The 1,037-nt window shown below is 37.7% G+C and overlaps 1 long non-coding RNA gene across 1 annotated transcript in view; it reads right to left on the reverse strand.

Moving 5' to 3' along the window:
• Positions 1-373: 373 nt before the first annotated feature.
• Positions 374-1,037, reverse strand: part of LOC119573756 — a 1,999-nt gene continuing 1,335 nt past the window's right edge. Inside the window, exons 2-3 of the long non-coding RNA XR_005228817.1 lie at positions 895-965; positions 374-659 (exon numbers count right to left, since the gene is read on the reverse strand). This is a non-coding gene — a long non-coding RNA (uncharacterized LOC119573756). The remainder of the gene's footprint in view (positions 660-894; positions 966-1,037) is intronic.

A 1,037-nucleotide genomic window follows, 5' to 3' on the forward strand; every position in this document is an offset into this window, starting at 1 on the left:
ATGATCATTATCATTATTATTATCATTATTATTAGCATGATTATCATTATTAGTGTTAATTTTATTATTATTATTATTATTATTATTATTATTATTATTATTATTATTATCATTAGTATTATCATCATTTCATTACTATTATTATCATCATTATTAATGGTAGGATCACTACTACTACGGTTATAATCATCGTTATCATTATCATCTTAATGCATGCCAATATTATACTAATTATTTTCATTCATTATCATTATCACCATACTGATTATTACCGTCACTGTCATTGATACAAGTGCCAACTTAAATGTAAAAGATCTTCACACAAATGATAATCTTCAATTAATTCAGATTTGAAGGGAAATAAAAAAAATAGTAATGTCTTCAGTTTTATTAGTACAGACTAAAAGGTGTCACAATGGGAAAAAACATCAAACAATGATGTCTAAGGAAACAATAATCTACTCGCGTTTACGAACAAAACAAACGAGAGAGGTCTAAATTCTTCCAAATGTAGGGATCTACCCCCTGTACCAATAAGGGTTGTACTGGGGCCTCTGCTGGTACTGTGGGCGGTAGTAGTTTCGGCGTCGGTTGTAGTAGTTCTGGCCGTACCTGATGGGCGGGGCTTGGTGGTGGGAAGGTCTGCTGATCAGGGCGCCCTGTTGGGGAAGGTGCAAATGTGCAAATGGCATGGCACTGCAGGATGTAATACGCTGGCTTTTTATATGCGCACGTATGAACGCACACACACACGCACACGCACACACACACACATACACACACACACACACACACACACACACACACACACACACACACACACACACACACACACACACACACACACACACACACACACAGGCACGCGCATTACTGCTTACACATTTGACTCACCGAACTAGGACGGAATGCATCATAACCTCCGGCCGGCTGGCTCGCTGATCTTTCCTGCCGCGATGCTGTACCTTAGAACATTTAGAAGTTGTGATGAATACGTTAATTGATTTCGATCGTCATAACTCAATGAAAAAAATAAT

Source organism: Penaeus monodon, chromosome 6, assembly GCF_015228065.2.
Source record: "Penaeus monodon isolate SGIC_2016 chromosome 6, NSTDA_Pmon_1, whole genome shotgun sequence".
Classification (NCBI taxonomy): Eukaryota; Metazoa; Arthropoda; class Malacostraca; order Decapoda; family Penaeidae; genus Penaeus; species Penaeus monodon.